Here is a 14,311-nt window from a genome sequence, read left to right as displayed (position 1 = left end):
GTTATTATAGTGTGATTAATTTCCTGAACATCTGCCATGTGCTCTCTGTAAGCTTCATTGCTTTATGAGAAAGATTACAAAGTTCCATTAGTTTGTGCACCCACATACAATTTTATGGTTTTAATCTAAACACTTACGGCTCAATTTATCAAGCCTTCTTTTGCTCTTTGACTGCAGGTTCTCACTAGGGAACCTGCAGACAGTATTTATCAAGCCTTCTTTTGCTCTTTGACTGGCAGGTTCTCACTAGGGAACCTGCAGACAGTATTTATCAAGCCTTCTTTTGCTCTTTGACTGCAGGTTCTCACTAGGGAACCTGCAGACAGTATTTATCAAGCCTTCTTTTGCTCTTGGACTGCAGGTTCTCACTAGGGAACCTGCAGACAGTATTTATCAAGCCTTCTTTTGCTCTTTGACTGCAGGTTCTCACTAGGGAACCTGCAGACAGTATTTATCAAGCCTTCTTTTGCTCTTGGACTGCAGGTTCTCACTAGGGAACCTGCAGACAGTATTTATCAAGCCTTCTTCTGCTCTTGGACTGCAGGTTCTCACTAAGGAACCTGCAGACAGTATTTATCAAACCTTCTTCTGCTCTTGGACTGCAGGTTCTCACTAGGGAACCTGCAGACAGTATTTATCAAGCCTTCTTCTGCTCTTGGACTGCAGGTTCTCACTAGGGAACCTGCAGACAGTATTTATCAAGCCTTCTCCTGCTCTTGGACTGCAGGTTCTCACTAGGGAACTTGCAGACAGCATTTATCAAGCAGCGGCCATCCTATCCTCTTCTCCACCTCTTAGGTGGAGAATTTCAATCTCTCCGGTCTCGTCCGACCGGGGAGATTGACAGCTCTTGCCTGTGCGTGATTGGCTGTGCGCGGGCTTGAGGCGGCATTGCACGGGAGTGCAAAATAGCACTTGAATGCAGTGTTAAATTCCGCCAGCGGAATTATGTCCGCCATAGGCAAGCTGCGGTGGACAGGGGCACACGTGTACGCTGCTGTCTGCCATAGCTTGATAAATCGAGCCATTAGAATTGCTTAGCAATGTTTTTATTTTGCCTAGTGATTTGTGCTAGGGACAAAGCACGCTCCCTTTTGATTTACTGGTGTATGCCATCTGTGATTGGCTATATAGCTTAACCCCTTCACTCCCAAGCCTTTTCCACTTCCCTGTACTAAGCTAATTTTGAGCTTTTTTTTTTGTTGCTTATGTTTGTTTAAACACTATTGTAAGTCATATTTCAGTGAGTGTCCCACAAAAAAACATAAATTATTCTTACCTGATAATTTTCTTTTCTTGAGATGGAAAGAGTCCACTGCTGCATTCATTACTTTTGGGAATACAGAACCTGGCCACCAGGAGGAGGCAAAGACACCCCAGCCAAAGGCTTAAATACCTCTCCCACTTCCCTCATCCCCCAGTTATTCTGCCGAGGAACAAGGAACAGTGGAAGAAATATCAGGGTGAAAAGGTGCCAGAAGAATAAAGATATCAGATGCCACATTAAAAAACACGGATGGGGAGCTGTGGACTCTTTCCATCTGAAGAAAAGAAAATTATCAGGTAAGCATAATTTTATGTTTTTGTTCATAAATGGAAAGAGTCCACAGCTGCATTCATTTTTTTTGGGAAAACAATACCCAAACTATAGAGGACACTGAATGCAAAATTGGGAGGGTACCAGGCCAACAACCCCACCCAAAAAAAAACACCTTCTTCTGAAGCCGAGAAACTTTGAAAAAAGAAAAAGCCCAAAGGACACTGACCCGCAGATAGTCCATACGCCTTGCTAGAGACTGCAGAAATAGACTAGACTGAACCAACACGCCTCCAGGAGACACCGCCGCCCAGCAGTCAGTCCCCAACAACCCACCCCTTACAAGAGGAAGCAACTACCAAAAACTCCCAAAAAAGAAGACATGGAAGAAAAAAACAGGTTTCCCAAAAGAACCCTAAATTAGGGTACAACAAGTTCCAAATAAAATAAGGAACCCCGAGACCCGAACCAAGCTCACAGAGACCCGAACCGGTCTTGAGAAACAAGGCAGGCAATGCCAAGATCCCGGAGAGTACAGAGACCAAAAGTAAGGACCAGAAATCTAAAACCAAGAAAAACGATTTTTTTTTTCAAACAGTGCAACCTCACCCTAAAGGACAACCGAAGACAGAGCCCTCAAGTTACCGATAATTTAGAATATCGAAATATTCAGAGATCGGATGCGTGCAACAAACCCAGATAAGTGAACATCTGAGCCAACACTACACGCCACAGTCATACCAGGATGATTCTGAAAGTAAGAGCAGCTGAAAAAAGACATCAAACCCTAATCGTCAGTCTGCTAAACATCCACTAAACAGTGGGCACAACACAGGCTATCGAAAAACCACCAATCTTTTTCACATATCTTGAACATGGAGAAGCACAGAATCTCAAAGAGGTTCACAGATCAAATGATCCAAGGACGAACAACAGCTCTCAGATCCTGCTCCACACCGGACCAGCCCAAGCGACAGGCAGATCTGAAAAACGGGAACAGAAAGGAGCCCAATCACCTACCATAAGGGAAGGAGGAATAGGTTGAACTCGGCCATGCCAACAGAACTTAGGTGCCAACCCAAGGAGCTCCTTCAAACAGGTACTCCCAAAGAGGACGCCATAGGAAATGACATAGCAAAATGCAGTAGATCACTATGAAGACCCAACATAACTGACAGTCTCAACATGGAGATTCCAAACTCCACAGATGGAACAGAACAAACCCAGAAGAGCAAACTGCTTGCCCCTACAGGATAAAAACAACTGTTCAAACCTCCTGCACCCAGGGCAGGACAACAACCTTCCAGAGAGATGAACCCCCCCCCCCCCCCCCGAAAGGAAGGGCACATATAAGAACAGCGCACATGCTCACAATACATGAGCCGGAGACTGATGAAAACAAAAAGCTGAATGAAAAACATCCAGACGACCTGATGAACACAGAAAAAAACTTCCCCCCCAAAGGGGAGTATACGTCGTTCAAAGAAAAGGTAAGCCATAGGAATGTATCCGCAAGCGCACATAAAGCCTGGCCATGCTGCTAGCAGGCTCAACTAGCTAGTCCTTAGGCCATAGCCTATGTTCCTTGGAAAAACTGGATCGTCCCGAACCAGCCACAGGATCAGAAGCTCCCGGACATCCAGAAAGATCCCCAACAAAACTAAAGGCCCAAGCCCCAGAATTGTATAAAACAAGCAAACATCCCAGGGAACACAAATTTCCCGTCTGAAAAATCACAGGGTAATAACCAGACCAATAACGGAACAGGGACAAACTCACTCATAAACTCGACCCAAAAGGAAAAGAACCCTCCTTACAGGAGTCCAACACTCCAAAAAAGAGCTTGGACACAACAGAGGTGCCCAAGACTCTTGAGACCAAGGGAGAATATTGAGGACAAAGTCACCCTAAGAGCGAGTAGCACAAAGATTAGTCTCCAGATTTTCTCAGAGTACATAACTAGAGGACCACACCCAAGGAAAAGGAATGCAGAGTATCCCAAAACTCCCGGTAGAGAAAACGCTTAAGCGAAGCTTGGGGAAGGAGACAACCCAGCCTAACGTCCCTGATAGGGAGACAACAAACTCCCGAAAGCAGGAAAGTCATACGGCCCTCCTTAAGAGAGTATACTCATCAGGTGGCTCTACCACAAACGACAAGGCTACCTTGTATCACCTGTAAGGCTGCCAAACCGCTAAGGGAAACGGACAAGTCCAGAAATCCCGACCCAAAGGAAGAGAACCTCAAAAAGGAACAAGTCCATGAAAAGAAAATTCTGAGGAGCCCATGAAGGCTAAACCGCCAAGAAACGGCGACAAGGAGACCCTAAGTCCTCCAGACTTCCAACCCACGCGGGAAGGAAACACTCTAAGCCCCGATAAAAAAAAATAAACGAGTGTGTCGCAGGGGAACCCTACCGAGTCCCAGTCGACCAGCAAAAAAGGCTAACAAGGACTGAACCAATCCTCGGTGCCTCGAACTGAACTTATAAAAGAAAAACAAATAAAAACACAAATAATGTGAACACTCGGCACCCCAACCAGACCAGCCAGGCAGAACAGGCGCCACGTGTCTGAAATAGGCTGCAAAACAGAAGGGTCCGAATCCAATCAGGACCAGCCTAAAACTCAGGGTCGATACTGTCAAGGCCACAGATAGGCATCCCCAGAGATGGAGAATAAACATCAGACAAACATAGGACTAACATGTCCTCACACCAAACAAACTTACGTAGAAGTAAACTGAGCGATCAAAAATCGTGAGCATCGATTTCAGAGCTCAAATAAAAAATCGTCCTAACCGGATAAAATAAATATAAGGCAACCCATAGGTTATCGCCCAAATTGAACAGACACACCCGCAGGACCGGGATCCTATTCTCCCACCTCAGGACTGGAAAGGATTCTCAATAAACAAGGCTATAGGAAAGATTACTTCATCCTTATATAGCTAATGCTGCAAGCCGTTCTAAGAAGAAGACTGAAAATTCCCACATCCATTAAGGATGGGATCCTCAAACAACGACAGAACGTGTCTCAAAAGGACACGAAGACGCGCCAGTCTGTAAAAAAAGGCACAGCATACCTTCGCCGGAGCAGAAGGCGACCCTGACCCCGAAGGTTGACACCCTAAAGCCTCAGGGACAGTTGTTCCCCCAGAGAGCTGAGCAGGCCATCCCTTGCCTGAAGAGCCCCATTCAACAGAACACGTACAATATCGCAAGCACACTTCTGGCAGTTGCAGATGCGCCAGCGCCATAATAATGGACATGCAAAAACGTTCCATGACCTCCTGGGTGAACAAGCCACCTTCCAGAGAAGGATAAGAAAAATCTGGGTTACCTGCATGTGTAATAAGCGTCGGTAGTAGGGAACTTGCCACTCGGGGAACAGATCCCCCAGAGACGGATGGCTCAGCGGCCCCTTGATTCCCCGATCCTGAGGAATTGAGCACTCTAAGACGGCAGTCTGAACATAACTAAAGGGTATGTATCACCCGGGCCAATTCGTATTCCTCACGAGAAAAAGAATCTGAGTCAGAATATCAGAATCCTCCATAACTGGGATACTGAATGCAAAAAACGGACCAAATACGAAAACTATAGCGGCTCCTGACACCCACAATGGCTGGGGCACTCACCACCTCCTAGGACCCAGACATCAGCGGACCAGAAATGTTCCGTCACCACAATGTCAGGAATGCGGAAATTGAGAACCAAACGTGACCACGCCCGGTCCAAAAAGTGCTCAACCGTAAAGGCTGTGTCACTTTCAAAGGCCATTATGTTCCATAGCCAAGAGCCTAAATAACACTACACATAAGCAGGTTGAATCACATAACATGATTAAAACCCCCCTGTTCAATAACCCCCCTCAGGAGATATTAACCCTTGATTCCAAGATACAAAAGGAGCCTCACTGAGGTCCTGAGTCTAGTTAGTCCCGCAAGGTGGTAGTCCCTCGGGAAAACATTTGTAATACAGACATGCATAATGAAAGAAAAATGAAAGGATCTTACCGGAATCTACGCCGTGGAACAGGAACACGGCCCTTCAAGTGTAACAGATAGTAGCATCGCCTCTGCCATGGACTTGAGAGAAGAAGCAGGCAGCGAAATTCGTCAATGCTGATTGCTTGTGGAGCTGTTAATAAGAGTCGGGATGGTTTCGCAGAAAGACTCTCCCTGCATCTCCGGACTCTCTCACTGAGAGGCTGACAGGACTACTTAAAACTCCAGTCCCATGCCAAAGAGCACTACCCTCCATAAGAGACTATCGAAAACTTCTGCCAACCTCCTGTGACGAAAGTCAAAGAATGACTGGGGAATGAGGGAAGTGGGAGAGCTAATTAAGCTTTTGGCTGGGGTGTGTTTGCCTCCTCCTGGTGGCCAGGTTCTGAATTCCATTTATGAAGAAAATGATATATTGATTTTTTTCAGAAGCAGACTCAGAATATACAATTCTTATGCTTATTGTAGGTCAGAAGGCTGCAAGAAAACAAACAAAAAAATAGCCCTATATTTTTGTTATGATTTTAGTAAAAAAAACATTGAAATAGCCAGGTGACCACGGCTGCTACTAATTTGCATGAAGATGCAGTGGATGCCGCCCCCTTGCCGCAATGCCTGGGAGGATGAGGTTCAGGAGAGCGAATCATGTACACTCAGCAATTGATAAATAGGGGCCAGTGTGTTCAGCTAGCTCCCAGTAATGCTTTGCATGTTCGATCAGAATCATGAAAGCAAAATGTGAGAAACATGTCCCTTTATTGGAGTCTATTCATTTTGGGGGACCAATATGCACCAAATATGCATGGATTTTAAAAAGTATAAAAGCGTAAATGAAAATGAACCCCTGCCAAGGGGTTAAACCCACATTTGCATGCAGCAAACAATAGTGCAATAATAACATTCTCTTTCACCTCTGAGCATTTTTATTTTTGCACTTTAAGATTACATTTTAAGAAAATGTGGACAGACATGAAAATCTTAGTGTCTGTGTTTCTCTTTACGGAAGTTTGTGCGGATCCTTTCTATACAGTGCCAAGGTGTCCTGTAAGTGCTGGAGACAAATGCAGGGAACAGATTTTCAAAGGTCAACAAGATTTAATTTTAACAGGTTTATTGCCAAAATAAAGAATATTATTTACAGAGCCATTAGTTCTTCAGATGTTAAGTCATGTTGTCATAAAACAGTACTGTGTCTGACCAGAAAATACCACCTGTGAGACTCTGTGATGCCAGCATAGATGACGATACACTACACGCAGGCAACTGCTGCCAATTTGTCCTCTACAGAGGTCCCAGATTAAAGGGGCATGAATGCTAGAATTAAAGGGATAGTAAAGTTTAAATTAAACTCTCATGATTCAGGGCATGTAATAAAAAAAAAAAAAAAAGTTTCTTTGTTCTCTTGTTGTTCTTAGTTGAAAGCTAAACCTAGGTAGGCTTATATGCTAATTCCTAAGTCATTGAAAGACACCTCTTAATTGAATACATTTGACAGTTTTTCACAGCTAGAGGGTGTTAGTTCATGTGTTTCAGATACATAACATTGTGCTCATGCACGGGTAGTTATTTAAGAGTCAGCACTAATTGCCTGAAATGCAAGTTTGTCAAAAGATCTGAGATAAGGAGGCAGTCTGCAGAAGCTTAGATACATGGTAATTACAGAGGTAAAAGTATATTTCTATAACAGTGTTGGTTATGCAAAACTGGGGAATGGTAAATAAAAGGATTCTATTATCAAATGTTGTCATCCTAGGTAAGCTCAGAAGCAGCAATGCACTACTGAGAGCTAGTTGGCTACAATTATATAACTCTTGTTATTGGCTCAGCAAATGTTCATCTAGGTCCCAGTAGTCCATTGCAAGTTTTAACTATGTGTTTATAACACTTTTGTATGGTTTAAAAACATAGTTTATGTAACCAATATTGTACTAATAAAATACTCTTAATACATTTAGAACATATTAGGCTAGATTACAAGTGGAGCGCAAAATATTCCTTTTGCAAAATATATATTGCAGAGAACTGATTGCAGAAAAATGCAAGTAAAAAAACGTTTTTGTTCATTAAACTTAGTTTGATGATAATGTCTGTTGTGTAATTACTTTATTAGGTGATGTTTAGCAAATGTTTTTGTTCATTAAACTTAGTTTGATGATGATACAATCTATATTTTTAGGTTTATAATGCTGTTTAGCATTTAAAGTCATTTCAAAGCTATGTATTAGGTGTTACTTATGACAATTTTGAGAGGGGCCTGGAACCTATCTCCCTCACTTCCTACTGACTTACATTATAAACTGGGTTTCAATTTACAACGGTTTTGATTTACAACCATTCCTCCTGGAACCTAACCCCGGCTTAACTGAGGGCTACCTGTATATATGTATATATGTATATATATGTGTGTATATATATCCTTCTCAAATGACAGCAACCAGACAGGATTTCTCCAAAAAGGTCAAATTTATCAATAAATTTAACCTTTTTGGGGAAATCCTGTCTGGTTGTTGTCATTTGAGAAGGATATATATATACACAGATACACAGATATACAGAACTGGCAGGTGGTTGACCTTCAGAGGGCGGATTCACATTGAAAGTTTTATTTATATATATATATATATATATAAATTAGAAGCGGATTGCACTCCAAGCTAACAAATACTCCAATGCCCTGGGTGCTGCAAAACAGGCATACAAAATATAGAAACAAAGCGCACTCCTAGGGATCCTTGTTCAAATGCTTTTAATGGTTATTAATGCATTAAAAGCATTTGAACAAGGATCCCTAGGAGTGCGCTTTGTTTCTATATTTTATATATATATATATATATATATATATATATATATATATATATATATATATATATATACACATATGTGGTTTGTATTTTTATGCTCCCAGAGTGTATTGGACATTGAGAAACATGTATATTAAGATTCTGTTGTCTTAAATATTTTTTTTTTATTAAATAATTAAGGTGTTATAGTCATTTATAAAAAAAAATGCAATTTTTTCCCCCCATATCGCCCAGTCCTAATGTATATGATTATATATTTGTTAATATGTGTATGTTATATGTATGTATACACATATAAACGCATAAATATACAGTATATGAATAGGCATATTTATAGAGCACACACAGTTCCCCATAGATCGCTATGCAAAGGCACGATACAGTACCTTTTTCTAACACCCCACACCATCCAACTTTATCCCCTAAAAACTGCTTTGTGCAGTTTAAAAAAAACAAACAAGAAAAAACGAAACACAAGATGCTCATATTTTTTTATTTCCAAAAAGGCATACTACATTGTATTTTCGTGGCAATTGGGGGGGACATATTCACCAAAGGTCTGACCTCTGGTTAATTTTTTGAGCGCTAATTAATAAGCAGCTACTTGTCATGGCTGGTTATTTATCGCGCTCCCATAAACAGGCAAATTTGCACGTTTACGGGTGCGCGATAAATTAGTGCTCCACTTGTAATCTAGCCTATTATGTTTGCATTTTTGTTCCTGGAACAAGAGGTATTTTTACAATGACTTTATTATAAAATGCAATAAACTAAAGTAGAATTGGGCTTAGAACAATGGCATGTGCGGAGATACTACAATACCAGCAGTGTGTCTGTAGCCATAGAATAAACCTGCTAATGCCGGCACAATCAGCGTTTATACATTCAGCAAATACAACCTGTCTTAGCTCCAGATTTTTTACATTTACAGGCCCCTCTTTTTCATGACTCATTAAAGCAACATGAAACATAAAAGTGCAATACAAACATGTTCTAATGTGTTAGAGGATTTTAGTATTCCACTGTTGCTTGCATATAACTATGTGTTTAACCTAAAATATTGATCCTACTGATAATTTAAAGGGATACGCTAGTCAAAATGAAACTTTCATGATTCAGATAGAGCTTGCAATTTTAAGCAACTTTCTAATTTACTCCTATTATCATTTTTTCTTCGTTCTCTTTGAATCTTTATTTGAAAAAGCAGGAATGTAAGCTAAGGAGCCGGCCCAATTTCGGTTCAGCACCCTGGATAGTGCTTGCTGATTGGTGGCTGCATTTAGCCATCAATCAGCAAGCGCAACGCAGGTGCTGAACCAAAGATGGGCCTGCTGCTATGCTTACATTCCTGCTTTTTCAAATAAAGATACCAAGAGAACGAAGAAATGTTGATAATAGGAATAAATTAGCCATTTACTTAAAATTGCAAGCTCTATCATGAACGAAAAAATTGGGTTCAGTGTCCCTTTACATTTTTCAGCATGTCAACTCCTTTATGCCACTTTAGGCAGGAGCTACACTGACAATTTCTGTTTTTCTGTTTTTTTTTTTATATACAATACCTTATATTTTTTCCCCTTACTTTCTCGTATATATTTGTTTTTACTAAAGAAGCATTGTTTCATATCACATTAATCTTGGTTTAAAGTAAAGCAGCTTAATAGTAAGGGAGGTGTAGCCTCACTTTATCCAGCTTTCCTGTAATATAACAGTCAAGTCCAATCCAAAACAGCAATCTAGACACAAAATATTAACAATTCTCTGAGCAAGAGATATTTACAGCCAACCACAAGAGTGTATGTTTATACCTCTATGCGCTTTGTCATTGGAACACAACTTATGAAGTCTATTTATTGATCCTTGGCTGGGGATTGGCTGGAAAAGCCAGCCGAAGTCAGTTAGACATGTCTGTATCAAGTCAAGTTCATAACAATGCTGTCTATTTGGGTAGATTTATTTATTTATTTTGTACAAAGTTGTTTGTATGTTATTAATGTCCTTTTTTCTTTTCTTGTTTTCTTGTATAGGAAGTAATCAGCATTGTCTTGGACGGGTGCTCTCTTGAACCTCATGCCTTACATTTCCTGCTGTACAAATAGATACAGGTAAATAACAGCAACTAATTGCTACAATAGTTTATATATAAACATTTAAAGCTGAAATATGGTTAAAATTTTGTTGTAAAACACAAACATTTAAAAATGTATTTAAACCTTTTGATTTTTTAATATCTCCCCTATTGTATTGTCTTTGAAAACTCAGTTCTTAATTCTAACAATTGAAAGTGCACATGAAACATTTCATAAGCCTAACCCTGCTACATATATCCCTAATTAGCCTTGTAGGCATTAAACACATAACATTCCAATGTAAATTGTGCATAAAGTTCATGCTCTAACAAATAATTCGACCATGCCATTTTTGCACTAAAATAAATGTTCCTTGACCCCTAAGAGGGTATTAAACCAATATACGTATATATAGTTACAGAAAAAATAAAATATATGCAACAAGGAATATAAAATAAATTTAATTAATGGACCATAATAGTCTAAAAAGTACATACTGTGATTTTAAGACTATCGACCCTACCCTACTGTGTGTTTAACCCCTACAAAGGAGTTAAACACACAGTAGAAGTGCTGCTCGGGACCTTTGGAGTACTTCAAGTCCTGAGTTGAAACCACCACTGATCCAATGAGCAGCGCTAGTTGTACATCTGAGTCATGCGACTAACACTGCTGATTGGATCATGACCAGCAATGCTCTGCGGGTCCCGAACGGCACTTCTTCTGTGTGTTTCACCCCTAGTGTAGGGTCGATAGTCCTAAAATTACATGCTCTAACAAATTATATCATATATATTTTTTAACTATTATGGTGCTTTTAAAAGGAAAGACAGTAATTAAATGTATAAATGTAACACTTGCCCATCTTATATGGTGAATGATCAGTCTGGTTATACATATTTCATTCGATAATTCAAAACAATTCGTCTTAGTAATTAAAAGCTAATAAGTTGCTATTAATCAACTGTTTTAGTAGTACAGAGAAATGTTTTATACTTTTTATTTATCCTTCATTTAATTCAAAGGCCGTAAAGGGACACTGAACCCAAATTTTTTCTTTCGTGATTCAGATAGAGCATGACATTTTAAGCAACTTTCTAATTTACTCTTATTATCAAATTTTCTTCATTCTCTTGGTATCTTTATTTGAAATGCAAGAATGTAAGTTTAGATGGCAGCCCATTTTTGCTGAACAACCTGAGTTTTTCTTGCTGATTGGTGGATAAATTCATCCACCTATAAAAAAGTGCTGTCCAGAACTCTGAACCAAAAAACAAAAGCTTAGATGCTTTCTTTTTCAAATAAAGATAGCAAGAGAATGATGAAAAAATGATAATAGGAGTAAATTAGAAAGTTGCTTAAAATTGCATGCTCTATCTGAATCACAAAAGAAAAAATTTGGGTTCAGCGTCCCTTAACAAATATTTATAAACATTTTTTTTTTAAAAATGAGACTAGATTAATTAAAAAAAAAATTAATTACAGTTGTAGGAAAATGATTATTTAGAGGTCTTGTGGACATTATTCAGCTTGCAATGAACTCTGTTCATTCATTTAGAAAACATTAAACAAAAATAAAAAAAATAGTATTTAAAAATAAAATTATGTCAAGGCACTTTTAAAGATTACAAGTTGAGTAATGTTGTGGAACGTTATTTTGTGTTTACCTCTGCTCAAAACTGTAATTAAATTACTAGTTGAAAAGCTGCCAAATGTTTTGTTTTATCATTTTAGCGTGTGATCTTTATTAAGTCAATAAAAGTGTTCATTTTCTATGTAATTTGTTACATAATCTGTTTGCCAAAAATAAATACATTTAAAAAATAAATGGAGATATTGATACAAATCACTATATCTTTGCAATGGAGCTCTTTTCAAAAGATATTTCTTTTTTTATTTTAACCAACTGAAACATTTAAAACATTTTGTGTTCTTTTATTATTGGACTAAAATAGTTGTTCCTGATTTATATGGAAACATTGTAAAAGGGCATGTTTGTCACACATGGGCTCAATGCCCAATTAAAAAGACACTTCTTGCTTTTGTGAATAAATGTGTTTGTCCCACACTCCTCAAAGAGGTTAAAAAAAAAAAAGCAAATTCTTATGTTACAGAATTTGCCTTTTTGGCCTCTTGGTTAAAAGCAGTAGTGGAACTGCTGAACAGAGGCGCATAAGATAATGCATAGACTGGCTGCTATGGGCCACCCCAGCACTTGGACCCTGGTGCCAATGCACCTGCTGCACCAATGGTAGTTCCACCCTTGGGTCAAAGCACAATTTTCTGGCAAACAGAGGCATTTTGTGTCCCTTTAAAGGAATAGGAAAGTCAAAATTAAACTTGCATGATTCAGATAGAGCATGTCATTTTAAGACACTTTTAAATTAACTTCTATTTTCAAATGTGATTTGTTCTTTTAGTATCCCTTGTTAAAAAATGAATACGCACATATCATACACTAGTGGGAGCTGCTGCTGATTGGTGCCTGCACACATTTGTCTCTTGTGATTGGCTAAATAGATATTTTCAGCTAGCCGCCAGTAGCGCAATGCTGTTCCTTCAGCAATGGATATCAAGAGAATGAAGAAAATTTGATAATAGAATTAAATTGGAAAGTTGTTTAAAATGGTATGTTCTATCTGAATCATAAAAGAAAATGTTGGGGTTTACTATCCCTTTAAGCTCACACACTTTGTAGAACATGGAATGCTGTAACCTGATTGGCTCATCATCCCAGTGCTGCTTTACACCGACTTTGCTCCTGCAAGGGTTAAAAACATAAATGGTTTGGAAAAGCAATAAAGATAAAAGCAAATGCAAATACAACTGTTACTAAGCTTTACATATTGTTTACTTGCAAATCTCACATTATTTAGTAAGATTGTATATTGCTTTTAGTCTAATACTAGGCAAGGCATTTGCAAATAAGAAATAAACATGAAATATTTAAAGGGACATTAAAGTAAAAAAAAAGATAGAGCATGCATTTTGCTTTTGTTATTTATTTGCTTAGTTGTCTTTGGTATCCTTGGTTTAAAAACATACCTAAGTAGCCTCAAGAGCTGCAATGCACTTCTAGGAGATGGCTGCATGTATATGCCACTTGTCGTTGGCTCACCTCATGAGCTCAGCTAGCTCCCAGTACTCCACTGTTGCTCCTTCAGCGAAGGATACCAAAAGAATGAAGCCATTTTGATCATAAAAAGTTGTTTAAAAGTGCATGTTCTATCCCAATCATGAAAGGAAAAAAATGGATTTCATGTCCCTTTTAATTTACATAAATAAATAACTAAATCTTTTTATGAAACTAATATCTCATCCACATTACAGGACAAACAAATTAAAAGAAAGAAAATAAAAAAAAAGCTTCCTCCATGAAACAAACCCGATCAAAAGAAATGAAAAAAACAGATAAAAGTGAGCCAATCTCATCCTCTTTGCGTCTTTATGGATTACGAGTGTTAGCGTTTTGGTTATAATGATTGTTTTTCTTGTTGCTAGGGGTTGCTGTTTGATGTGTGAGATATCATCATGTATTGGGTCACCTCACACAGCTGTAGATGCTAAAGTGATGGTAAACTGAAGCATTTCATAAACGCTAGGATTTACCATCACTAAAAATAAAGGCCACCCACATTCATTAGCTTAAAAAAAAAAGGGATGAAAGGGGCCTTTATTTCGCCACGGCTTCACTGCTTAGCAAAGTGACTCTGGCGGCCCACGGCACTGCTCATGTTTTCAGTTAGGCGATGTTTCAACCTTTTAGCCAATAGCTGTGCGTGCCCACAGAGCCGCTTAGCTAAGCAGTGAAGCCGTGGTGAAATAAATGCACCTTTTCTTCATAAATGGAAAGAGTCCACAGCTGCATTCATTACTTTTGGGAATTCAGAACCTGG

At 39.1% G+C, this 14,311-nt stretch overlaps 1 protein-coding gene across 2 annotated transcripts in view; it reads left to right on the top strand.

The window, feature by feature from the left end:
* Positions 1 to 14,311, top strand: part of ST3GAL1 (ST3 beta-galactoside alpha-2,3-sialyltransferase 1) — a 316,937-nt gene that overhangs the window by 188,084 nt on the left and 114,542 nt on the right. For both annotated transcript variants that reach the window (XM_053715377.1, XM_053715376.1), the window contains one exon: positions 10,374 to 10,451. The gene's annotated coding sequence lies outside the window, so the exon portion shown is untranslated. The remainder of the gene's footprint in view (positions 1 to 10,373; positions 10,452 to 14,311) is intronic.

This window comes from Bombina bombina, chromosome 5 (assembly GCF_027579735.1).
Source record: "Bombina bombina isolate aBomBom1 chromosome 5, aBomBom1.pri, whole genome shotgun sequence".
NCBI lineage: Eukaryota > Metazoa > Chordata > Amphibia > Anura > Bombinatoridae > Bombina > Bombina bombina.
The sequence above is the reverse complement of the archived record's forward strand: the minus strand, read 5'-3'. Positions and strand labels throughout refer to the sequence as shown.